Source organism: Triticum urartu, chromosome 3 (assembly GCF_003073215.2).
Source record: "Triticum urartu cultivar G1812 chromosome 3, Tu2.1, whole genome shotgun sequence".
NCBI lineage: Eukaryota > Viridiplantae > Streptophyta > Magnoliopsida > Poales > Poaceae > Triticum > Triticum urartu.
In genome coordinates this window covers 261351989-261377994 of record NC_053024.1, presented here as the reverse complement: position 1 = coordinate 261377994, position 26006 = coordinate 261351989, and the positions used below count along the sequence as shown (strand labels likewise).

The window sequence follows — 26006 nt, the reverse complement described above, 5'->3', positions numbered from 1 at the left end:
TAGATAATAACATTTATTGTTTAGAATTTTATTGGCATTTATCTTTATTTTTATCATAATTTTCTAGTTTGTTTGAGTCATGTAACTTCATATTTGGTGTATCGGCTCAAAAGGATTTTCACATAAAACCCAAGGAAATGTGTGTGTGTGTGTGTGTGTGTTGTAATACGAGCTATTACATACAAGGGAAGTGAGTAACCAACCCTAATTCGACATAAACTCAGACATTAACATCAAATATAAGGGTGAATGACATGCAACATCAATTGCAAATAAGAGGGCTAAAACTTGCCCAGAAAATATACTCCATATATTCCTAAATTTAAGTCTTTTTAGAGATTCTAATACAAACTACATACTTATGTATATAGACATATTTTAGAAACGAACTACATACTTATGTATATAGACATATTTTAGAAAATGTAGATTCACTTGTTTTGCTCCGTATGTTAGTCCGCATTGGAATATCTAAAAAGAATTGTATTTAAGAACGGAGGGAGTAAGGCACAACTCACAAGTTTACAACACATTTTTCCTGTGTTAGCCCAAAAGTCAAAGAATACATGGTAGGATTGAAGAGAGAAGGTCTATAACATTAGTCTTGCCGGTTGTTCATAATTCTATTAGCAAGAGGGAGAGAGAGAATTGGCACCCCCAAATTGTCTTCGTATGTCTTGCTATCCCAAAACCCAGGCCATATGTGAGGAGGAAATGGAGTAAGGATGTCTATGAACAGCACGCCACAACAGGCCGAAAAAGGCACAATTTTCTAAAATATTACTCCCTCTGTAAACTATAATATAAGAGTGTTTAGATCACTACGCTCTTGTATTATTTTATGGAAGGAGTACAAGGCACCCCAAAGATATTGATGGTATGAATTGCTATGAACTTAAATGCTTAATACAATCAACCAAAAAGCTACCAGCGTGCTTCTCCATTTTGAGCTAGTCCACCTATTGAGGACTTCTTGATTAAAACCTGCAATCGTTCAAGATAGCCTGCAAAACAGGAGTTTTATGTCAGTAAATAATGTAAAAATAATAATTTTAGTTGAGTTGAAAGGCTTAAATTGAAAACCAACAAATATATGCAGGCTTATTTCATATTGCTATTTTAATGAGCACCAATAACCTCCTAGTCAACATCATAATATATCATCCAAAATCATATTAACTATTTTGAGCCAACTTTATACTACTTATGAATATAAATAATATAATTAATTAACAAACATTGGATTGTAACAAACGTGAAAAACACTCCATGTTTCAAGAAATAAGAATAAGTTGTTTAGTTCATCATCGTTACATGTATAAATGGCGAAAACACGCTATGAACAAGAGAAATAACAAATAAGGATAGAGAGTTGTTAAGTTCATCAAAGTGTTTATTTGCTTTAATGTAGAAATAACGCAACATCCCCTGTAAAAGAATAATTTTATCGACAAACGAATTCCCACCGGTTCTTAAAAAATGGCTATGTGGTTGACTTGGAAGGCATTTCATAACATGTATATTTTTTTGAGGATGACTACCTAAAAAAGGACCAAAAACATCACTGGTACATTCAGATAGCAACAACGAACTAATCTCCTCGGGCACGTCCGCAATTATTAGTGAGTCCTCATGCCGTCCAACTCTGGCAGCCAAGCTCATGTGCTAGACAGTTTTGTTCCCTCTTGATGGCCTTAGCCTGAACTGAACTGAAGATCCGGCTTGTGTTTCTTATCTCACTGACAACCTAGAAAACAATCCGATCGGCTTGATCTGGCTTGTCCCAATTCATTTGCAATCATTTTGATGTCAGTCTCAATGATCAGTGGGCCTTGGTACAGTCTCGACAGCGATACCAAACCCATCAGGATAGCTTGCCCCTCTGCCTCTTCAACTGATCTGCATTTATTCATCGATTTACTGCCGAGAAGACAACATGCCCCGTATGATCCCGTGCGATCGCGCCAGCCTAGGCTTGGCCCGTGCCTGACAAAAAGGTAGCGTCAGTGTTCAGTTTTACAACACCTTCAGGCGACTCTTTCCACTGGGCATTTGGCTCGGCGTTCGGCTGATTCCTAGGCGTGGTGTGTCTGCATAGATGCAGACAGGGACCAGCAACTCTTGTTTCCCTATCCAACAACAGATAGTGACAAATTCCTGATTTCCTCCTCATACTGCACAAGGAACATCACCGATCTCGAAATGGTTTCTTTGCCATCACTGTGGATACAGTTATCTCATAGAAACCAGGCTCTCCATAACAACAGCAGATTTTTCTTTCTTATCTCTGAATCATACTTGTCCAGTAGGATTTGTAGCCAGTCTGTTCCAGTGTACCAGAACTCCTTTTCTTCTGGAAGCCTCCACTCTTTCCTCATGGCAAATCTCAACGCCTTACTTTTTGTGCATGATATAACAACATGATATTCATCTTCCTCCCCGTTCCCACATATGTCACACACACTATCTTGAACAATAGTACGCCTGCATAACATGTATATTTGCCTCAACATCAGAATGGATGGTAGAATTACATAAGAGCACTTTGTACATTTCAGAGATACAACTTTCTGAAGGAACCGTGTCAATACAACAACAACAACAAAGCCTTTAGTCCCAAACAAGTTGGGGTAGGCTAGAGGTGAAACCCATAAGATCTCGCAACCAACTCATGGCTCTGGCACATGGATAGCAAGCTTCCACGCACCCCTGTCCATAGCTAGCTCTTTGGTGATACTCCAATCCTTCAGGTCTCTCTTAACGGACTCCTCCCATGTCAAATTCGGTCTACCCCGCCCTCTCTTGATATTCTCCGCACGCTTTAGCCGTCCACTATGCACCGGAGCTTCTGGAGGCCTGCGCTGAATATGCCCAAACCATCTCAGACGATGTTGGACAAGCTTCTCTTCAATTGGTGCTACCCCAACTCTATCTCGTATATCATCATTCCGGACTCGATCCTTCCTCGTGTGGCCACACATCCATCTCAACATATGCATCTCCGCCACACCTAACTATTGAACATGTCGCCTTTTAGTCGGCCAACACTCAGCGCTATACAACATTGCAGGTCGAACCGCCGTCCTGTAGAACTTGTCTTTTAGCTTTTGTGGCACTCTCTTGTCATAGAGAATGCCAGAAGCTTGGCGCCACTTCATCCATCCGTCTTTGAACTGTGTCAATGATTCCCACAAAAAATATAGCGTCTGATACTGGGAAATGTAATAGCACACTAAGTCATAATTCTGAATGCTTAGGAATCTGGAGAGTGTTATTTCTTCGAAAAAATGGACAAAGCAAATGAGCATGGTCCAATGCAGGTTCTGCAACTTCTGTTTTACGTGTGTTTTTATAAATAATTTATCGGAAACACAAAGGAAGACAATATGTTTGAGTAGGTAACAATATGTTTTAGAAGATGATGGCTTCCTAATATTTAAGCACATAACTGAAATTTTCTGAACCGTGGGAGATGGATCGGAGGTACAGTAGAAGAATGAACAAATAGATTTTATTTCTATTTTGCACATGAAAGCACAAGTGCTCCCTAGGTGGTTTTGATAATTGATGACAACATATCTCTTGTTGGACTAACATTTTTATCTAGCATGTTTCAGATAAGTTCAACAATGGAGTGGCATGGACTAAAGGTTGTGGGAACTCCTTCAAGATGCTAAGGACAAAGTATTGGCTAAAGCTTAAAGCTCAAGACTCTTCATCTTACATTAGTGATCCAAGATCACATTGAGTCCATGGGAAAAGCCAATACTATCAAGGAGGGATGAGGTGTTGCTTAATGAGCCTCTTGCTTCATGTGCTTAATGATATGCTCCAAAATCCTCAGCTACTTTCCCACTTCCACATATGACCTAAACCCTAAGCCAAACTCGGTCCTACCGATTCTTCCTATCCGGCGCCACCGAGTTTCACTTGTCATAAGCCACTGCCAAACCCTAGCAATTCGGTTCTACCGATAGGGATCTCGGTCTCACCGAGATGGGATTGCAAACTCTCTGTTTCCCTTTCGTAACTTTTTGGTCTCACCGAAAGAGCGAATCGGTCCCACCGAGATTGCAATGTAAATTCAGTGTTTCCCCTTTGTAACTTTTCGGTCTCACCGAAAGAGCAAATCGGTCCCACCGAGTTTGCCTGACCAACTCTCTGGTTAGCTAATTACCAAATTCGGTCTCACCGAGTTTGTGTAATCGGTCTCACCGAGATTACGTTATGCCCAAACCCTAACCATATCGGTCCTACCGAGTTGCATGTCAGTCCCATCGAAAATCTCTAACGGTCACTAGGTTTACATTTTCGGTCCGACCGAGTTTGTTGATTCGGTCCCACCGAGATTGGAAAACTGTGTGTAACGGTTGGATTTTGTGTGGAGGCTATATATACCCCTCCACCTCTTCTTCATTCGAAGAGAGAGCCATCAGAACACATACACCATTCCAACTCATATGTTCTGAGAGAGAACCACCTACTCATGTGTTGAGACCAAGATATTCCATTCCTACCATATGAATCTTGATCTCTAGCCTCTCCAAGTTGCTTTCCACTCAAATCTTCTTTCCACAAAATCCAAATCCTATGAGAGAGAGTTGAGTGTTGGGGAGACTATCATTTGAAGCACAAGAGCAAGGAGTTCATTACCTACACACCATTTGTTACTTCTTGGAGAGTGGTGTCTCCTAGATTGGCTAGGTGTCACTTGGGAGCCTCCGTGTCTCCAATTGCGTTTGAATTCTCCAAACACTTCCCTTTACATTCTTGCAAGTTGCATGCTTTACATTCCGCTGCTCATATACTCTTTGCATGCTTGCTTGATATGTATTGTGTGTGTTGAAATTGTGCCTAAACTCCACTTAAACCGAAAGAGCTTAAAAATTGCAACTTTAGCATTAAGTGTCTAATCACCCCCCTCTAGACACATCTACTTCTAGATCCTACAAGTGGTATCAGAGCTTTGGTCTCCATTGCCTTGGTTTAATCACCATTGGAGGAAGATGGATGTGTCTACATTAGGGAGTCTTAGACATAGAGTGCCTATTCTTGATGGAGAGTATTTTCATGAGTGGAAAAATGAGATGCTTGTAATCTTCAATCAATATCATTTGAACAAGTATATTGCTAGCCCTTGTGCATCTCATATTGATCCTTTGCATCCTACCCTAGATGAAGATATTGACATGATTCGCAATCTTAGAACTATTGAGCTCATCATTAGAGGATTGCCCAAAAATTTGATTGCTAGTTTGCCTACTCAAAATTGTGCCTATACTATATGGAAATTTCTTGAGGAACGATTTCCTGATCATTCCTTGAAAACTTTGGATGAAATTCTCCATAAATCTATTGCCTTGAGTAAGATGAACTCTAGTGATCCTAGTTTTGGTAATCGTCTATTTGAACTTACCAATCTTAAGCATGCTAAAGGAGATGTTGGAATCATTAATGATATCATATTCAAAGCTATAAGAATTCATAAAAGCGACCACTCTGATGATCATTTATCTAATGAATTACCCTCTCTAGGAAATGATGAGTCACAAGATCATGATGAACATGAATATTATGATGATGATGATGATGATGATGATGATAGTGACTTCGATCTTGATGATGCAATGAGACATTTTGGTCTTATGGCAAATCTTCGGGGATATGAATCAGGAGGAAAGGAATGGGTTCTTGATAGTGGATGTACTGATCATATGACCGGAGATGAAGAGATGTTTCGTGAGCTTGCTGAAAATGACGGCCCTCGAAAACATGTCACCTTTGGTGATAATTCAAAGGGTAAAGTGGTTGGCCTTGGTAAGGTGGCCATCTCACATGATAGTTCCATTCAAAATGTCATGCTCGTTGAATCTCTTGGCTACAACTTACTTTCAGTATCTAGACTTGCTGATTTCGGTTTGAATGTCCTATTTACTGAGGTAGATTGCCAAGTATTTCGTCGAGACAATCATAAAATGGTCTTTACGGGTATGCGTAGAGGTGATCTTTACATTGTCGATTTCTCTAAAAAGGCACAACCTAAAACTTGCTTTGTTGCTAAATCCTCAAAAGGTTGGTTGTGGCATAGACGACTAGGTCACGTTGGCATGAGAAACCTTGACAAGCTTATTAAAGGAAATCATATCCTTGGAGTCAACAATGTCATATTTGATAAGGATAGACTTTGCAGTGCTTGTCAAGCAGGTAAACAGGTTGGAGGAAGACATCCCGTGAAGAACATCATGAGCACAAGGAGGCCACTCGAGCTACTTCACATGGATCTTTTTGGTCCCAACGCCTACAAGAGTCTCGGTGGAAATTCTTTTGGTCTAGTTATAGTTGATGATTTTTCAAGATTTACGTGGGTGTTCTTTCTTAATGACAAGTCGCAGGTCCAGAAGATCTTCAGAAACTTCGCTAGGAAGGCCCAAAATCAGTTTGACGTGAAGATCAAGAAGGTTCGGAGTGACAACCGAACGGAGTTCAAAACGCAAATGTGGACACCTTTCTTGATGAAGAAGGGATTTCACATGAGTTCTCGGCTACGTACACACCTCAACAAAATGGAGTTGTTGAGAGGAAGAACCGGATGCTCATCGAAATGGCAAGAACGATGCTTGATGAATACAAGACGCCGAAGCACTTTTGGGCAGAAGCGGTTGAGACAGCTTGTCACGCAACAAATCGCTTGTATCTTCACAAGCTACTCGGCAAGACGGCATACGAGCTTATCACCGGTAACAAACCCCAAGTTGGATACTTTCGAGTATTCGGCTCAAAGTGCTACATTCTTGATAAGCATCTTCATTCAAAGTTTGCTCCTAAATCTCATGAAGGTTTTCTACTTGGTTATGGCTCAAACTCTCACACTTACCGTGTCTACAACAATTTCACCCGAAAGGTTGAAGAGACGGTAAATGTGAAGTTTGATGAATCTAATGGCTCGCAAGTAGAGCAATTGCCAATTGATGTAGGAGACAAAGACCCTTCAGAAGCAATTCAAGACTTGTCCATTGGCAAAATTCGTCCAACGGAGGTGAAGGAGAGTACTTCATCCGTCCAAGTGGAAGCTTCTACTTCACGACAAGGTGAACCAAGAATCGACACGGAAGCATCCACAAGTGGGACACACCAAGATGAAGAAAACGAGGAAATACGTCAAGACGAACATCAACAACCTCCTTCTCCACCACGACAAGAGAACGACGACGTCAACAATGAAGAAGGCCAAGAAGAAGAACAAGATGAAGAAGATGTTCAACGAAGACCCAAGCAAAAGCTCTCACGAGTTCGAGCAAGAATTTGCTAAGGACATCCCGTCGAGCAAATCTACAATGATATTCAAACCGGGAGAATCACTCGCTCAAAAACTCGTTTAGCTAACTTTTGTGAAAACTATTCATTCATCTCTAGCATTGAACCGATGAAGGTTGAAGAAGCATTGGAAGATCCGATTGGATAAACGCTATGCATGAAGAGCTACATAACTTTGAGAGAAACCAAGTTTGGACATTGGTCGAGAAGCCCGACAACAACCACAACATCATTGGTACCAAATGGGTGTTTCGCAACAAGCAAGATGAAGATGGACAAGTGGTTCGCAACAAAGCACGTCTCGTCGCCCAAGGGTACACACAAGTCGAAGGTATGGACTATGGTGAGACGTATGCTCCCGTTGCTAGACTTGAGTCCATTCGCATCTTACTTGCCTATGCTAATCACCATAATATCACCTTGTACCAAATGGACATTAAAAGTGCTTTTCTAAATGGTGAAATAGAGGAGGAAGTTTATGTCAAACAACCTCCCGGCTTTATCAACCCTAAGAAACCAAATCATGTCTACAAACTTCACAAAGCTCTTTATGGTCTTAAACAAGCTCCTAGAGCATGGTATAAATGCTTGACCAAGTTCCTTACTACAAGTGGTTTTGAAATTGGTAAAATTGATTCTACTCTTTTTACTGAAAGGGTTAATGGAGAACTATTTGTATGCCAAATTTATGTTGATGATATCATATTTGGTTCAACTAACCCTCTCTTTAGTGAAAAGTTTGGAAAGCTAATGTCAGAAAAGTTTGAGATGTCTATGATGAGTGAACTCAAATTCTTTCTCGGGTTGCAAATCAAGCAAACTAAGGAAGGTACATTTGTCTCTCAAACAAAGTACACCAAGGACTTATTCAAGAAGTTCAATATGCAAGAATGCAAAGGTATGTCTACACCCATGCCTACTAGTGGACATAATGATTTAACCAAAGATGGTGAACCGGTTGATCAAAAGGTTTATCGCTCTATGATTGGCTCATTGTTATACCTATGTGCTTCACGTCCCGATATTATGCTAAGTGTGTGCATGTGTGCACGATATCAAGATGCTCCTAAAGATTGTCATCTTAAGGCTGTGAAAAGGATAGTGAGATATTTAATCCATACACCAAATTTTGGCATTTGGTATCCTAAGAGGTCTTCTTTTGATCTTGTTGGCTATTCTGACTCGGATTATGCCGGAGACAAGGTTGATAGAAAGTCTACTTCGGGTACTTGTCAATTTCTTGGTAGATCTCTTGTGTCTTGGTTTTCCAAGAAACAAAACTCGGTATCCTTATCCACCGCCGAAGCGGAATACATTGCCGCTGGTTCATGTTGTGCTCAATTACTTTGGATGACCCAAACTCTTAAAGATTATGGGATTTATGTGAAACATGTTCCACTGCTTTGTGACAATGAAAGTGCTATCAAAATTGGTCATAATCCTGTACAACATTCTCGAACTAAGCATATTGAAGTTCTTCATCATTTCATTCGAGATCATGTTGCTAAGGGTGACATCAATCTTAAGCATGTTCTCACCGATAAGCAATTAGCGGATATATTCACTAAACCACTTGATGAGAAAGTGTTTTGCAGGTTGAGAGGAGAATTGAACATCATTGATGCTTCGAACTTGGAGTAGAAACTCCATTGGATACATGCAAGACATGAGCTTATGACTAATCCATGATATATCTCTTATGATAACTATCTTATGTCTTGGATACATTTGCACCTTGCATGTTGTCTAACCCATGTAGGTGCTTGGTTGAATCTAATTCCATGAGATTGCGACTCACTCACATCTTGAGCAATCTCTACAAGACCAAGACTCTACACAATAGTGGTTGAAGACAAGGAAGCACAAAACCATTCAAACATATCCTTTGACAAATTCTATGTTAAGCCTCATGATTGTCATTTTTGGATACACAAGTGCTCTTCCTTGCAAGAACTAACCCATGTAGGTAGATGAACTCAAACTCCAAGTGGTGCTCCCAACTCTTGATGAGCTACATCAGCCTTGAGCACCCACACAAGTTCAACTACATGAGCAAGAACCACACCACCACCCAAGGTATGTTATTCCATCTTAGAGAAGCTTTACTCCAAGACATGAGTCAAAGCAACTCAACAAGATATGAATACATCAAGATGCTTAAACGAAAGATGGTAACCCCATTTTGAGCTTAAACGATGAGTATGACCTATGATCAAGTGTTCTCACTTGACTCCTAAGTCAATATACTCTAACATAGGTGACTATGTCACCGCCCAACTCTAGATGAAGTTCTCTTGTGTTCTTTTCTGTGTTATTGCATTTGTCTCATGCATGTTTATTTTCTTTCTCTTTTTCAAAAAAAAAACTTCATCTAGATCTTTCAGTTTCCTCTCTTTTCTCTTTGTTTTTGTTCTGCATTTTCTGCATTTAATTCCTTGCAAATCCTTCAGCTAATTCATTGCAAATCTTTGTGAGATCTTACTTGACTAGTGAGCTGAGGTGACAAGTGTTCTTCTCTGTGTAAACTCGGTTTCACCGACTTGCAATTTTCGGTCCAACCGAATCTTTTCGGTACCACCGAAATATGCCACTCGGTGCCACCGACTTTGCAATCAGAAAAACAGTTTGCCACCTGTTCTACATTTCTTCTGATCCAGCTCCACTCAATGAATTTTGTCCTCTACAAGCATCAAAATTTTATCCTCTGCTTTGTGCCGAATCTCAAGACCAAACCTATTCGACGGATTCCAGGAAAAACCTTCTTGGAAATTGATGTCAAAGGGGGAGAGAGAGATCACATCAAAGCTTGTAGGAGAGAGAGATCACATCAAGGGAGAGAAACAGTCTCAAGGACCAAACCTACAAGAGAGAAAGTATTAAGGGGGAGAGAGAGACCTCAAGGGGGAGAGAAAGTCTCAAGGATCCCAGATGTTGTTAAGGGGGAGAGAGAAATTTCCAGGGAGAGAAAATACTCAAGGATCCCAGATGCTTGATGTTCAAGAAGATCCCAGATGCTTGATGTTCAAGAGGAGAGATGTCACATGTCTTTTGGGGGGAAAGACATGTATTTGCATTAAGTTCTATCCATTTGTATCTTTCAGCTCTAATTTTCTGTTCCCCATCTTCTCCCAATATCCCATGTAAGATTCAGGGGGAGCAAGACACCTAAGGGAAAGAAATCAGTCAAATTCATTGCATATCTTTACTCTTCGGGACATGTTGAATTCAATGTGGTACCTTGTACTCACTCTCTACATGTCATCCCAGTCTTGGTATTCTTGTGGTTTCTTTTGTTTGCTCTGGCTAGTGGATGTACCTGTGTTATCTAACTTTATTTGTGCAGGTTCATTTCATCCTAAGCCAACTCAAGACCACAAGGTAAGTATATGCATCAAAATCATGAGTATGAGGAGTTCTTGCTTATGTACATACTGTTTGCGAGAAGGACTCATGAGCATGAAGGTATTTTCCGTGATAATCTTTTGCTCTGATGCATATGGCCAAGATACATGTAACACATTGCCTACTCGGTCATGGTTATGCTCTCACATGCCTCTATATTTCATATTTACATAAGTGCATACATGCAGGGGGAGCCTATGCTTGTTACATGTCCTTCCAAAGCTTTACTTGCCGTTCTTTATATCTTTATCTAAAGCTTTGATGTATGTTGCCATCAATTACCAAAAAGGGGGAGATTGAAAGCACAAGTGCTCCCTAGGTGGTTTTGATAATTGATGACAACATATCTCTTGTTGGACTAACATTTTTATCTAGCATGTTTCAGATAAGTTCAACAATGGAGTGGCATGGACTAAAGGTTGTGGGAACTCCTTCAAGATGCTAAGGACAAAGGATTGGCTAAAGCTTAAAGCTCAAGACTCTTCATCTTACATTAGTGATCCAAGATCACATTGAGTCCATGGGAAAAGCCAATACTATCAAGGAGGGATGAGGTGTTGCTTAATGAGCCTCTTGCTTCATGTGCTTAATGATATGCTCCAAAATCCTCAGCTACTTTCCCACTTCCACATATGACCTAAACCCTAAGCCAAACTCGGTCCTACCGATTCTTCCTATCCGGCGCCACCGAGTTTCACTTGTCATAAGCCACTGCCAAACCCTAGCAATTCGGTTCTACCGATAGGGATCTCGGTCTCACCGAGATGGGATTGCAAACTCTCTGTTTCCCTTTCGTAACTTTTTGGTCTCACCGAAAGAGCGAATCGGTCCCACCGAGATTGCAATGTAAATTCAGTGTTTCCCCTTTGTAACTTTTCGGTCTCACCGAAAGAGCAAATCGGTCCCACCGAGTTTGCCTGACCAACTCTCTGGTTAGCTAATTACCAAATTCGGTCTCACCGAGTTTGTGTAATCGGTCTCACCGAGATTACGTTATGCCCAAACCCTAACCATATCGGTCCTACCGAGTTGCATGTCAGTCCCATCGAAAATCTCTAACGGTCACTAGGTTTACATTTTCGGTCCGACCGAGTTTGTTGATTCGGTCCCACCGAGATTGGAAAACTGTGTGTAACGGTTGGATTTTGTGTGGAGGCTATATATACCCCTCCACCTCCTCTTCATTCGAAGAGAGAGCCATCAGAACACATACACCATTCCAACTCATATGTTCTGAGAGAGAACCACCTACTCATGTGTTGAGACCAAGATATTCCATTCCTACCATATGAATCTTGATCTCTAGCCTCTCCAAGTTGCTTTCCACTCAAATCTTCTTTCCACAAAATCCAAATCCTATGAGAGAGAGTTGAGTGTTGGGGAGACTATCATTTGAAGCACAAGAGCAAGGAGTTCATTACCTACACACCATTTGTTACTTCTTGGAGAGTGGTGTCTCCTAGATTGGCTAGGTGTCACTTGGGAGCCTCCGACAAGATTGTGGAGTTGAACCAAGGAGTTTGTAAGGGCAAGGAGATCGCCTACTTCGTGAAGATCTACCGCTAGTGAGGCAAGTCCTGTGTGGGCGATGGCCATGATGGGATAGACAAGGTTGCTTCTTCGTGGACCCTTTGTGGGTGGTTGCTTCTACGTGGACCCTTCGTGGGTGGAGCCCTGTGTGGACTCGCGCAACCGTTACCCTTTGTGGGTGGAGCCCTCCGTGGACTCTTGCAACCATTACCCTTTGTGGGTTGAAGTCTCCATCAACATGGATGTAGGATAGCACCACCTATCCGAACCATGGGAAAAACATCCGTGTCTCCAATTGCGTTTGAATTCTCCAAACCCTTCCCTTTACATTCTTGCAAGTTGCATGCTTTATATTCCGCTGCTCATATACCCTTTGCATGCTTGCTTGATATGTATTGTGTGTGTTGAAATTGTGCCTAAACTCCACTTAAACCGAAAAAGCTTAAAAATTGCAACTTTAGCATTAAGTGTCTAATCACCCCCCTCTAGACACATCTACTTCTAGATCCTACACCACAACCTACATGTACAACAATGAGAAGTTCCTCGAGAACCAAGCTTACAACGGTGAATAAGAGGGGAAAGCAATATGGCAATTTAATGTCTCATCGACCCTGCAAGTTGGCAGCATCCCAAGTGATGATCAATTTTAAACATAATCTTTAACTGCAAGAATGACTGCACTACAATTCTATTGTTAAAGATATATTCCTAACACGTGAAGAAGAGGGAAAAGCAATTTGGCAATTTAATGTTCCATCGACCCTGCCTGTTGGCAGCATCCCAAGTAATGATCGATTTTAAACATAATCTGTAACTACAATAATGTGTACAATACAACTCATCATTTCTTTATTCTAGGCATTTTTTACTCACTCCGTCCCAGTTAGCATCTCAAACAGTGAATAAGAACTCCTATCAGACACTCCAAGTTTTATGTTACCATCTAATTAAACAATAGTAGTATAGTAATAAACTGTGAACTTGAGAAACGGTTAGGAGCCGGAGAGGTACCTGGAGGGAGGAGGCCGGAGAGTCCTGGAGGTCATCAACATGCGGGTATTATGCGATCGTGGAATTGCTGGTGCCGCGACGACGAGCAACCTTTCCCCATCGCATTGCCGTCATCGCCACCGCTGGCCTCCTCCGACTGATTGCGCTGCCAACGTCGCATCAGGTCGTGATACTGAGGAAAATGGGAGATGGTGGTCGGGTGTGGGTGTGGGTCTAGGGATACAAAGCAACCCTCCCAACTGTTATTGTGTTTTTGTGCTTCACAAATCAATTCATAATGTCAACGTTATGACCATGCTAGAAAATCAACTTACTGGGAAATTTATTTGAATAAACAACTAAAGTACAAATGTACTTAAAATAACAGTTTTGATCAAATTCACTAAAAAATACCATGCACCATATTACTATGTATATTATACAAGGTCAAGGCTGATTCGAGTAAGGTTGTTACCTAGTAGTATGACAATTATAACCACTTGCAAACTCTACAAGCGAGAGACAGTGTTACTTGCAGGAGCCCAAGTGTGAGACTTTTTCAGGTAACTCCATGTATATGTGTGCAGTAATTTGCACAAGAACGTAACATCACTCTATATGCAATATGATTTCAGAGTGAAACATGTGATTATTTGCTATTGGACCAACCAAGTGTGGTTTCAACTCCACATGAGAAATACCATGTAGGAACTGAAACATCAATCCGAGCATACAAAACCAAAAAGTCAAGCAAGATTTTTTTTCTTCGCGAATACGCAAAGGTTGCGTATCATTTCATTGATAGAAGAAGATAAGAGTGAGTACAGGTGATGGTACAACACATGACACGAACGCGACATGCGTGAACATGGTGCCCGAAGCAGAGAGACATGGGATGCTCGGCCCAGAGAGAAAAACAACACAGCAAAAACTCGCTTCCCAGGAAGCAACCCAAACCAAAACAACATGACGACCAACATCTCAAAAACCACCGTCGAGGACGCCGCGAGCAAACAAGACAGCGCCTTCACAAAGGAGAACGACGCCGAGACGCCGTCGCCGCCCGATCTGGATAGCCGGATCTAGGGTTTCCCCCGATGCTCGAAGAGGGGCACATACGCCGGCCATAGCAGCGCCTCCAAGAAGGGGACGACACCCGTGGGTGTCGCTGCTGCTAGCGTCGAAGGATCGAGCAAGGATTTCTCCTGGCCAGAGTCTGAGCAATCCCAAGCCATCGGAGCAAGATTCAGAGAAGAGGAAGCCAAGTCGTCGGTCGGAGCCGCCACCACGGGAAAGGGAGCCACGGCCGCTGCCAAATGAAGCACCGGACGCCGCCGGACGCGCAAGCTACGGATCACGCGGAAGGAGGTGGGCGAGGTTAGGCGGCTGGGAGAAAATGGGAGGAGGTGTAGGGGAAGCGGAGGTGGCCGAGGACCCGGACAAGCCAGGATCTGGAGAGGAGCGCAGATCCGGGCCGTCCGGACCAGAGCCGCAGAGATGCCAACAAGCCAAGGAGCCGGAAAAGAGGCGCAGCTCCAGGAGCAAGCCGGAGCCAGAGCCGCGCCGGGGTGGATGCCGACCAACCGAGAACACCTGCAGGGGATGGTGCGGAGCCACCAAACGGCTGGCGAACCGGAGGAGCTGGAAGGGACGCAGCACACGCAGAGCACCGGATCTGGAGCTGCATCGGCCAACCATGGGGGAGAGTGGGACGTGGCATGTCCATGGCTGCCGAGCCAAAGCCACACCTGCAGGGGAGGCAAGGGGAGGAAGGGGACTCGCGCCAGCCCCGCTCCCGGCAGGCGCGCTGCGGGAGGCAGCCGCCGCCGAGCAACCTGTGCAACCAGGGGATGTGGATCTGTAGCTCGGGGGGGAGGGGGCGCAGCGCGGGATGGGGCGCGTCGGAGTAGATCGAGGGCCTGGCGCGGCCGCACCGGCCAGCCCGACGGCGGCGGGGATGATGGAGCGGTTAGATGGGGGTGGGGAAGCCCGAAGCGGGAGCGGGTCGGCAAAGAAAGGCCCCGCCGCCGCCATCCCAGGGTCCGGCGCGGCTTCGCCGGCCAGCCCTCCAGCGGCGGCGGCGCGGGAGTGGGCCGAGGGGAGGCTTCGGGGGGCGGCGGCTAGGGTTCCCCCGTGTCGCCCGCTTCGGGCGACGCGGGGGTCGGGCAGGTGATTGGAAAAATTCAAGAAAGAATTTGATAGGGCATCTAAGGCACGATAACATTCAGTCATGTTGGTATGCAGTGTTGGTAGAGCGAAATGTGTCAATGCCATGATAACATCCACATGTCCACCGTCATGACTCCCTGGCTCCTCCTGTCAACCACGCGCCTCTGCCAGCAGCAGCGCCAGCAAGAATACCCTGTGTGGTCATTAGAAATCTGTGGGGTCTCCCTTAACCTATTCAGCAAGCTACCATCGACCTTATTGAAGTCCATAAGACAAAGAGACGAACATCTTCTTCTGCTGAAAAGCAACAATATGCTGGAAGACGGCCGCAACCGTCATGTGCTGGAAAACTCCCAGTTCTAACTTCTAACAATACTAACCTCATTCTCCATGCATAACCAACCTTCATGTACTGTATGTAGTGGTTATCTATGCTAATCATTTTTTTGGATTCACAAAACTCCACATTGTAAAACAATTCTGGACACCTTAATGTAGGAGTTCAGTTTATAAAACTGGAAGAAATTCTTGAAATTTTCAAAAAAAATTACATTCGAAAGAGTACAGAACCACTCAAAACTCTGTTTTTTGACACACAAAAATTCTGGTAGCTCGCCACTGTAAATTGCGTGTGTGATTGAAAAACTATATTTTATGGTATTATATATAGTAAGAGTCATCGAAACCATCAAAGGAACAGAGGAAACAATAGCAGAAATGAATACAAAAAGAAATCTGATCTATATCACACTCCACTATAAAACAACAGTGCATCATTTAATGATGATATACTAATGAAGTATTTTTCACAAAGCATACCTCTGGAGCAACTGGTGAAATTCCAATAGCACAAGCACCTCCATAGATGATATATACCGACACTCGCATCATTTGACATTATGTGTAGTCAGTACGAGTGTATGAAAGTACAAAAGAACAAGCTACGACATTTTAGACCAGAGATTACATCAATTTTCAGTTAGCATGGCAATATGGCAAATGCCTAGCAATCTATGATTGTTATTTTCTAGCACAAGATTATAAACAACTTGAAAAAAAGCTTACGCTATATCAAGTGCTAGGAGTGTCAATATAAGAGCTCTCTTTCCCTACGTACATCTAGTGAGATAATTCTTTGATAGGCTAAATAAGTAGCTCACCCATCCATGTACCACACAACTATCAACTGCCACAAAATGGAAAAAAAGGAGCCACCTAAGAATGATGAGGTAGCACCTTAGGAAATTACAAGGGGTGACTTAATTAAGATCCATAAGGTAAGCCACAAGCCTTGATGTAGAATCTGAACAATAGTGAGCAAAGAATGAGTCAAAAAGATACTCACGGTGAGGTGAAAAAGTAAAAGCAAATACAACATGAGAGTTGTAGTTACTAAACAAGGATCAGAGGAAATAGAAAAAAGGTGTTCTTTTTATCAACACCGAAGAACCAAAAAACTTTGTGACTATATTTGTCATCCTGAGTGAGCTTAAAATAGGTATTGTGATAAACGCAAGGTTTTGGTTAATGAAATAAGTATGGATGTAGAAGGAGATTGTTGGAGAGAGCTTCAGGTACAGCCAGAAATGCACGCATCCAGAGAGTGGTTTTCTGCATATGTAAATTGAGCAGCTAAATGAAAAGGCCTCACAAAATATCAAGAGTCCAGAACATGGATCTGGGGTCAAGCCATTTGAGTACGACATTTTGGAGTTCAGAACTGAAAAATGGGGATTCAGATTTACTCAGGGTAGGAGGGTATGTGTGGGCTGTGCTATATCGACATACACCAGATGATGAAAAATCATATGTCTGGACAAAAATGCACTATAATGTCATCTTAGAATCAATATGGATTCTACCATAGAATTTAATAAACATGGTCACCAGAAAATTGAACTTTACCTTGCCGGAAGAAAGAGAGACTCGAGGGAACTCAACAGTCAATGAGCTGCAGGTCATCTTCTCCACAGGGAAGAGAGGAAGGAGTGCTGCTCGCCGACCTCTCATAATCCTTGCCAACCATCTAACTGTCGCCATCATCCACCAGCATACCACGCCGATTGCGGCACCTCATGTTGTCATGCACGCAGTGGCAGACCTAGCAGCATAGATCAAAGAGTATTATATAAAACTGTAGCAATTCATATCTAAACCATTATTTTTCAATCACACACACATATACCCAAATGGAATCGATAACAAACTTACAAAATATAGCTGACACCACTAATGTAGTAGGCTACTCAATGCCACAATAACAAAACCAATCAACCAGGTACTCAAGTAGCATTATTTACAACAGTAGTCACTTCAGATTCAAAAGGTGTAGACAAAATGGACAAGCTTAATATCTAGTCTTTCTTGTAGTCTAACCTCACCCGACATTGATGCTAGATAGATGGAATTGCACATATTTAAACTTGGTTCTCCTAGTATTGAAAATCTCCACATGCATCAACTAATTAATCAGTGGCAAAAAGGAGCTTTCGATGGAAGAAAAAGAAATAAAAACCCTGCAGAAAATTGACTGTTGGCAGCAGTGGACGGGAACGACCAACAATAAAACACCAGAAGCTTGTGTAGTTAACCTGTGTACCATGACCTGGCTCATCGTAATACCATGACCTAGCTAGTTAATTGTCCGTCGCCGATGCTCCCAAATCCTCGCGATACACACAAGGAACATCAGGCCATATGCACTCCTCACGATACCTTGGTCTCTTGACCTTCGAGTTCATAAAAGGAAGGTAGTCTGACAAGCAACTTCATCAGATCAGGTTCAGTCTTTCAGGTACCTAATAAGAAATAAAAACAGATTCGTTAGGTGGCAACTTGAATACCAATGATGACTGGATCGGCACCATGGCGCCTGCCGCCCGCCTCTCTCCGCCAAAAAGCAAACCCCCGCCGAGAAGGCCGAGCCGTGCGGAGCGGGCCGTGAGGAGTGGCGAAAAGGGGAGAGATCGAAGGACCGGAGGTAGCGGTGGTTTCCACAGGCGACCTTGTCCTCGGTGGCAGTGGTGGCCCCCCTGTAGTCGGCTCGGATCATAGACGGGGGTGGTTGGAGACGGCGGGCCGATGCGCTCAACGGCGAGATCCGGCAGGCAGCATGTGGTGGAGGGAGGGGAAGGAGGCGGCCGCGCCACGGATGAAAGCTCTATTCCTGAATCGTGAAACTTGTAGTAATAAATGAGATAAGAGTACTTGATCATCAATTCTAAAGCTGCCGTCTTGCTCACAACCTTGGATTTCTTGGTGAACTCTATACATCCACTACAAGACAGTGTCTAGTTTCAGTTATCTGAACATGAGTACTGAATTGATTCAGGCAAGATACGATTGTCAAGAAAAAAAAGATAGTAAAGACTGTTCTAAGTTTCTCTCACAACAGCATGAGGTTCTTAACTGTGCACTTTGCCTGAAGCTGAAACAAAGTTGCAAGATAGGAGTACATTTTTTTCCTAATCCTGGATATTGATAAACACTGCATGAGATAATCCTGAATATTACAACTTGTAATGATCAATGAGACAAGAGTACTTGATCCTTAATTTTTAACCTATCATCTTGATCATAACCTTGGATTTCTCAGTGAACTCTATACATCTATCATTTTATATTACCAACAAACACCTAATCCTGACAGTTACTGTAGAAAATAATATACAGTAAATGGTAACTGTACGAACACCTAATTCTGAAAGATACAACTTGTAATGATGAATGAGATAAGAGTACTCAATCCTTGTATTGGTCAAAACCATAGATTTCTCAGTGAAGTCTGTCGGTACAGTATGTATTTCCAACAAAGACTACACACAACGGTGTCTAATTCAGTTATCTGAATAATGTCTACTGATTTCATTCAGGCAAGCAACAACCAAAAAAGTTGTGACAACTAAATTCAATCTACAACTTTACAGCAAAAGGTTCAAACATTTGTTCAAGGAAATGAATGCAACCTCGGAGTTTAGCAGGGAACGAAATATAACATCACACACTGTGATTCTTTAACATGGTTCTCCTCTCAGTAAGTACACATATATATCAATCAAAAAGGTATTTTGATTGATTCATGTGCCTGCTAACATGCAGACTGCTTGCCTACAAAGACAAGATGGGGGTGAGAGAGAAGGAGGGAGAGGGATATGGCTTACCACCTACAGCGGGGATGAGGAAGAACCTGCAACAGCAGCAGCTTCTCTTTGGCCGGGCCCCTTCATGCATGCAGAGCAGATCGGAGGGAGCAAACTGACTGCATATATAGACCACACACACGAATCCGATGTGAAGATGAAGAAGGCCAGAAGAAGAGAAGGGATTCATGGCATACCCTTGCAGAAGTTGCCGCTCTTGCTCTTGGAGGAGAGGAAGATGCTGCGGATCCTGAGCTCGGTCACCATGGCCGCCCGCGGGCTAGGGTTTCGGGTGCGAGCAGGGAGGGATGGATGGGTGTGGAGGTGAGAGGAGGAGGGCGCGGTGGTGGCGGCGGTGGTGGGAGGAGGAGGACTCCTCTGCCACTGCGTGGTCGTGGTGGCGCCGATGCGGGAACGCCGATGCGGGAACACCGGTGCGAATCTGGTCATGGCCGGCGGCTGGGATGTAGGCGGTCGGCGCGGTGAAGTATGTGGTCGGCATCCAGTGGAGGGAGGCGACCGGCTATGAGGGGCGAGAGGTGGCCGGCGATGGGGGAGGGAGGCAGCCAACGCACCGGCGGTGGCGGATGCTCATGCAGGAGGGAGGGTGAGATGCGTGAATCGGGTAGGGATCGTGGAAAGGCATGCGGGGATGGTTTTCTCTGCACTGTAAAACCAGTGGGAAAGGGACGAATAAAAACCGACGAAAAAACCAACAAAAATAGAAAGTGGGAGCGGGGGAATTGGAGGTGAGAGAGGACGAAAATAAACCAAAAGAGGTGAGACAAAAATTAAACCCGCAACGCGACCTAGTAGAGATGCCTATATAGGAGCGACGCACGACGCAATTTCCCGAAACCCAGCCCACCAGCCCGAAACCGGCACGACTCACTGACCTCGAACCCACGCTCCCACACCCTCCCACCTCCCTCCCGATCCCAACTCCCCCACCAGCGCTCCAGCTCCTCCCTCCCCCGCCGGCGCTCAGCCTCCTTCCTCCCCTACCCGCACGCCGCCCGCTTGCCCTCCCATCCCACGCGTCGCCGCCGCCGGCCGGCCACCCCACCCTACCCACGCGCTGTCGCCGCCGACCGGCCGCCCCTTCCTACCCGCGCGCTACCGCCGCCGGCCGCCCCCCCCCCCCCATCCACCCGCTGCCGCTGCCAGCCGCCCACCCCACCCTTCCCCACGCGCTGTCGCCGACTGCCCTCCCTACCACACGTTGCCGTGACACAACCGCGTCCGTCACCGTCCTTCGCCGCCCAGCCAACCTCCTTCTTCCGCGCCGTCGGCGACCTCCCTCCATGCATCGTGCTCCCCCTCCATCAACGTGTGGGTCATGGGGTCGTCACCCTCGGCCGCTCCCCCGTGCACCACGCACCTCCGGCGTCGTCGCGACCCATTGAACAACAAGCATCCCTTCCTGGATCCGGTCGCCTCCCTCCCCACTCTGTGACTTCAGGTATATACCTGCTGCAAGAGTTCAAAATCAGCTACTTTCAACTGAATAAACAAAATGTGTCATGCAAGTTCAGGTATACCTGCTGGGAGAGTTCAATAATCTGAATAATTGCCAACACCTGAAGGTTGTGTTTTGTCATCTCATCCCCACATCTCCAGTATGTCCAATTGCATCTGGCTTGACAGTTCATAGACGAAAAATTGAGCGGTGGTCTCTAAATATTCTGCTGATATATGCCTAAATAGGACCAAATTTTGCATGTTTTCTGCTTGTATGTATGTGGTTGAATTATTTAGCTTTTGATCGAAGTTCAAACTTTATATGTGTGAAGGTTCAATCAAACTCAGTTTCATAGCTATGAGGTAGAGCCAATTTTCTCGGCTACTGAAACTGATCATTTGATAGGGAATTCAAAAGAAACAACATATATGAGCATACGTGAAGTTCAAAGTTCTGGTCCATGATAGTAGACATCCTGCAGTTTTTGGGAATGAGTAGTTCACCTTTGCTAAGTGTAGCAAGTTCTCTGGTTACAAAAATGAATTCACTTTGCAAGAACTCCGGAGGTCAACAATTTCTTTTTTTTTTGTAGATGGAGATGTGTGTGTGTGTGCATACATGTGTTCTAGAGACAGGAGAACTTATCTGGTGGTGTCTGTGTGTGCTGCTGCATCCTCTTCCGGCCGCTCTAATTCACACCCTCAGTACAACTTCTGTATGACCTCGTGTAAAGCAAGCATGGCCAACACATAGTTTAGGTGTCGCGGTAGTACTCATTGTTTATGGTGGCCTTCTTTTGTACCGCTACCACTTTGTTACCTAGAGTAGTACTGCCACTACTTATCATGTTGATAAATCCTCGCGAACAGTATATGCATTTGATTAATGATTCTGTAGGGAGAAAAAGTTCACCAATATACAATCTCTAAGTTCGATGTACCAATCTTTTTGTTTAGTAGTTGGTACTGCTCAAGTTTATTTCTTGATGTACACATGATGTCAAATTTCTTCTTTGAGTTCGGTTCAATTTATAAATTTCATTCAGTTCAGCGAGGTGGATATTGGGGCACGGTGGGGTGTGGCCATGTGGGTGGAGATGGCCCGCCACAACGTCGCCAGCCGAATCCCGCTGCCATGTGCTCGATCCAGCAGGTCTCCTCCCTCCCGGTGCTAGCCTCCTCGAGCTCCGTCGCCGACCAACTCCACCCCGGGTCCTGACGTAGCCCCTCAGTTCGACATGCATCTGCTGCGTGCTTGCTGTGGCCTGCGTGTGCTGGTGTGTTCGTGCATGCACGATATAACTGAACTGAGCATTTCTACCATATCTGAACCGCAGGTGGGATGCATCCTCTACAAAAAAGGTGAATCTCGAGCTGCTGCTGCTAGTTCTTTTCACTTGTGGCATGCCTTTTGCTCCATTCAACCTTAGGCCGCTTCTGTGCAAAAAATGGATGATATGTGTGCTTGTTGAAATGCCTATGAGAAATGATTTTTTTCTGTTGTTTTGTAGGTGTATTTGGTATAAAGTAGTAAAACGAGTTTACTTTTTTGAGAGATACAAATCATGTGAAGCAGTTTCAATGTTGTGTTAGAAAACTAGTTTGGTTATGTTGATGTAAGACAAGAATTTCGATTCAAAGAAGCAAAATGGCATTTTTATGTTGCATTTTTTATATCAGAACAATTCACACACTAACTCTCTTTGACATTCAAATGTTTGTTTTATTGAAGTTCATAGTTTTGTGTTCATGGTGTAGATTCTCCGATGCTCCTCGTCAGCTAGTGGGCCAACACGGGGGTCCTCACTGTGGCCTCCCCCACGATGATCTGAGTTGCACTCATGGAATTCTCTACTTCCCCACCTAGCAGATCACGACGGCTCTCCCCCTCCTACTGCTCAGCATCATTGATCTCAATGACGAATAGGGACAAAAATAAACGTGAATCTTGTCGTCCTCTTGATGGTAATGATTCCTTAGCACTGCTACAATTCTGAACTTATTGTTCAGTCGTACTAGTACTGATCACATTTATTCTTCATCTCAAAATCTTGTTATGTAGTAAATATCTGAATTTTGCACCAATTGTGATATTGAAGCATCAGTGCTTCAGCACTGATTTTTGTGTGTTAGGTGTGTGTACAGTGTGTTAGGCATGTGTTTTATTTAATGTCCTGAGCAAAAATATCGGCTACAATAATTTTGTCATGAAAAGTTGATGTATACCTACCAAGGTGGTTCAAAAATTAAAACTTGGAAAGTTAACAAAACAACATAGGAAATCAGTTATGTTGATGTCCTGCGACAATTTTGATTCAGAGAAGCCACAAAAGGTTTCTTTATGTTGCAATTTTAATAAATCAAAACAGTTCGAACACTAAGTTTGGACCATTGAGTTCATGTTTTAAAAGTTTGTGTAAATTCCGAACAGTTTGTGTAAATTCCCATCGAGCAGGTGTGCACGACGAACGGCTACCAAACTTGTGTGGCTGCTGCTTTTGGACAGCCCAGGAAGCACATCACTATAGAAGGCAAAATCTGTAACCTATATAATTAATGTTTGATCCGACTTGTTTCTCTACAGCAACCAAATCCCAGCGCACCTGGTAGTTCAAACTTACATTGGATGGCCGGCGACCAACTGCCCCGCCTCTACAAGCTCCTCAGGGATGACTTGGTAATAGTTGGGATCCCCTACAGCGGCCAAATCCCGGCGCCCCCAGCCGCCTCTCGTGGTCCCCGCTCCTTCAGCTCCACTTCACCGGCGCTGTCAGTCCACAGGAGTAGGGGAGGCGTGCCCATCAACAAACAAGAACATAGGGTATGTGCTTGGAAACTTAAAATTCCGTACACATTTGGGAAACAGAAGTTGTAGCTTGTTTCAAAGTTCAAAACGAAAAAGATATTCAGTTCAACTTGTTCTAGCAAACCATGTGTGAGACACCATAGAGTGAAAATGTTGCTGTGTTGCCATGTCTCTTATTGGTTCAACTACAAATAATTACATCCCTTCGACTACATATATTACACTAGTTCAACTGTGTGCGTCACACCAATGGACCTAAGTTTTACATATGTTATCAGTTTGAAAAAACTTTGGATTTTGATGATGCAAGCTGTATCTACATAGTTCTTTTTTCTATTTCCTATAAGTTCAAGTGAGCAATTTCTATAAGTTGGCGGGTTGTTTACCCAGGCAGTTAAAAAAAGTGGTCATTGTTGTCTCTTTTAAAAGATGTTCGAGTGATTCTTGTCAAAATGCTGCCAATGTTAAGAGAAGAACTCCTTCCTCCATTGGCTGTCTCAGTTCATCTGGTTAAACATCTCAGTGCAACTATATTGACTATGCCTGGAACAGTAACATGGTGACGGTTGTGTTTCATACATCCAAGCAATATGATGCTTGCAACGGAGTATTGTACCAAGCTACAATTTGCATTGAAATGCCGCTACCACTATGTATTTGTACTTAAACGAACTTGTAGAAACAACTCTTTCTATCTCACTCGTACTTCTATTTTTTGTATGGGGCATCTTCTAGCATATGATTGTAACTCATTTTCCTTTAGATAACTACTCCCTCCGTTCCGAATTACTTGTCGCAGGTATGGATGTATCTAGATGTATTTTAGTTCTAGATACATCCATTTCTGCGACGAGTAATTTGGAACGGAGGGAGTACTTATTAAAAAGATATATCAGTCGGCATGTTAAATTTCAATTTCCCATTTTAAAGTTCAGATTTTGCTGCATCTAAAGTGCACCTATGCTAATTCTTGTCATCGAAGGGAGAAGCAGCAGGGACACAGTACGCGTCGGTGTCTATATTCAGCTTTATTTTTGTTTTGAAGTTGATGTGAAAGAGCTTTTGAAAGCAAACATCAGTCCAGTTTCGTTTTGTATCAGCTGCTCCAAGGAATGAAGTACATGCAGGTAATTACTGATTAGGCTCCATCAGGATCTGATGTTGCTGTACGGATTGTTTGCTTAGATGATGGTTTTGCAGCAAATGTTTTCCATCGGGATCTGAAGCCCAAGAATATTCTAGCGAATGTTGACTGCAAGATGAAATTTGTGATTTTGGACTTGCCCGTGTACCATTTAATGACGGGGCTCCATCAGCCATATTCAGAAGTTTAATTTTGTGAAGAAGTATGCAAAATTTCAATGCAGATGTGGAGAACCAAAAAGTTCTAACGACGGTGAATCACAAGTTCAAGGACAGCAATCCGGGGGCATGGGGGCATCTGCTGATGCAAATCTTGGTACTGATGTGTTCAAGTCAAAGGACTTCGGTGTGTTTGTTGTAACCCATAAAATGGAAAATGTTCTCTGGTGCCTAATCTTGTTTCCACTTATGTTTATATGTGGTTGTGTTTGTTGTAACCCATAAAATGGAATAATGCCTCCAATGCGCATGTAGCGACCTGACCTCGAACGGTTAAGTCTTTGTGCTTCAGTGTTATCCCTAGATTGGTAATGCTGACACAAACAGTACTCGAAGGATTTATAACAGAGTAGCAATTACACATTTATTACATTGAATGTCTCAAGAGAGAATTTAATATAATAAATATGGCTTAAGGCCATCTAATATGATAATAGCGGAAGGCTTGGAAGATAAAGTGAGTCCGTCAACTCTAATGGCATAGTTGAGTGCATGACAACGGTCTAGTGAACTTTACTCCTCGTTTAAAAAGTCTGCAACATGATACGTTGCAATCTGAAAATGGGCCAGCACATGGAATATGCTAGCAATGTAACACAGTAAAGTAATGAACAAATAAATGCTATCACTACATGCATATATGGCTGGTGGAGGCTGTATGGTTAATATGTTTTGCGAAAAGCCAATTTTTCCCAACAACAAAGGAATATATTTTATTTAACTATCATGGTAGTTGAAACAACATTGAAAAGGTTCCTCCAACTCAATCCCAATTAAAAGTAATTCTCAACCCAACAAAATTAATTTAGAGTGATGAGATCCATATGATA

At 43.4% G+C, this 26006-nt stretch overlaps 3 long non-coding RNA genes across 8 annotated transcripts; 1 reads left to right on the top strand and 2 right to left on the bottom strand.

Moving 5' to 3' along the window:
- Positions 1 to 792: 792 nt before the first annotated feature.
- On the bottom strand, positions 793 to 1607 carry LOC125548319. Its single transcript, XR_007300994.1, has 2 exons — positions 1542 to 1607; positions 793 to 1004 (listed from the first exon to the last, which is right to left on the bottom strand). It is a non-coding gene; the product is annotated as an uncharacterized LOC125548319 (long non-coding RNA).
- Positions 1608 to 2137: 530 nt separating this feature from the next.
- LOC125548318 lies at positions 2138 to 17461 on the bottom strand. Of its 2 annotated transcripts, XR_007300993.1 has the most exons (4): positions 17314 to 17370; positions 16228 to 16711; positions 13261 to 13518; positions 2138 to 2484 (listed from the first exon to the last, which is right to left on the bottom strand). It is a non-coding gene; the product is annotated as an uncharacterized LOC125548318 (long non-coding RNA). The 2 variants fall into 2 exon arrangements; XR_007300992.1 differs by lacking the exon at positions 16228 to 16711 and having other exon boundaries at positions 2139 to 2484; positions 17314 to 17461.
- Positions 17462 to 20415: 2954 nt separating this feature from the next.
- LOC125543783 lies at positions 20416 to 25461 on the top strand. Of its 5 annotated transcripts, none has more exons than XR_007298764.1 (5): positions 20416 to 21009; positions 22055 to 22370; positions 22767 to 22973; positions 23593 to 24941; positions 25015 to 25461. It is a non-coding gene; the product is annotated as an uncharacterized LOC125543783 (long non-coding RNA). The 5 variants fall into 5 exon arrangements; XR_007298766.1 differs by having other exon boundaries at positions 21602 to 22370; XR_007298765.1 differs by having other exon boundaries at positions 21083 to 22370.
- Positions 25462 to 26006: the final 545 nt, after the last annotated feature.